This window comes from Mus caroli, chromosome 11 (assembly GCF_900094665.2).
Source record: "Mus caroli chromosome 11, CAROLI_EIJ_v1.1, whole genome shotgun sequence".
NCBI classification, from domain to species: domain Eukaryota; kingdom Metazoa; phylum Chordata; class Mammalia; order Rodentia; family Muridae; genus Mus; species Mus caroli.
Genome location: NC_034580.1, coordinates 82,390,287 through 82,391,554, shown reverse-complemented (window position 1 = coordinate 82,391,554; position 1,268 = coordinate 82,390,287). Strand labels below are relative to the sequence as shown.

The window sequence follows — 1,268 nt, the reverse complement described above, 5'->3', positions numbered from 1 at the left end:
AAAAAAAAAAAAAAAAGCAATAGTCCTATGAGCTTTCCCATTCATTCATTCATTTTAAAGAAAGATAGAGTCTCTCTCTATGTAGCCCTGACTATCTAGGGCATATTTCAAAGTGTACATGTGTGTGTTCTCTTCTAGAACTTAATTGAGAACATCTAGAGTTTAATCAAGAATATTAAATTAAGCTTTTTTATTTCTGACTGTTGTCTATATTTGGATAATTTTGTCAGTTAAGGCTTCTCTGATTTAAATACTACAGAGGTAGACAGATATGTTCTTTACACATCAGAACATGTTATCACAGATGATGCTATCATAGGTGTTGCTAGCCAGGTTTTCCCAAGCATAGTCTTTACTTAAGAATAGGGAATTATACTGAACCTCTTTGAAGAAAGAGTCTGTCCAAAATGACCTAGAATTCTATAGCTACATTGTCATATTTTAGCTAATTATTCTATCTATTCACCTTTAGTTATAAAGTACACAAGTCTTTCTCATATTCTCAGGAACTAGAAATATGCCATTATATTCATTAATGCTTGTCAAAAAATTTCATCGAACTTTAACAATGACAATAAGGGTTTTTGTTCACATTACACCCTCAACATCTAAGGTAACCATCTAAATTTTAACATTTAGAGCTACAGAAAATGCAAAAAATTAAAAAAAACATGGATGACATTTAATCAATACCTTGGAATCAACATAGTAAAACAGCACCCATTCCCATTATTAGTAAATACTTTTCTATAAAAGGCTACTGGGAATTAAGTAGGGTCTCGTACATGTTGAGCAAGCTCTCTCAAGAAACGTTTGAATGAATTTGTTAATTTAAATATCTAACCATGTTTATCTTATGTGCGCCAATGCTATACCTAAGAATTTTCCTATCACACATCTTAAGAGAGAAATGGATAGATAAAACTAAAACAACCAAGGCCTCACTTCAGTATATCCATTTTCATTTTTTACTAACACCATCTCTACATTTTTTCTGTACTATTCAAAAATCTTGAAAATAGGCATTAAAATAGCTTTACAATGGATAACATTTATTTTAAAAATACTACATGTTTCTTTATGATACTGTATTATGTGCTAGGGAGACAAAAAGGAGGAAGAACAAAATTTTAATTTCAACCTAGAAAAGAAGTTGGCAGCTCGGCATGGTGGCACACGCCTTTAATCCCAGCACTTGGGAGGCAGAGGCAGGTGGATTTCTGAGTTCGAGGCCAGCCTGGTCTACAGAGTTAGTTCCAGGACAGCCA

The 1,268-nt window shown here is 32.9% G+C and overlaps 1 protein-coding gene across 1 annotated transcript in view; it reads right to left on the bottom strand.

The window, feature by feature from the left end:
* Trim37 (tripartite motif containing 37) overlaps positions 1–1,268 on the bottom strand; it is a 91,694-nt gene that overhangs the window by 26,410 nt on the left and 64,016 nt on the right. The gene's annotated exons all lie outside the window — the stretch shown is intronic.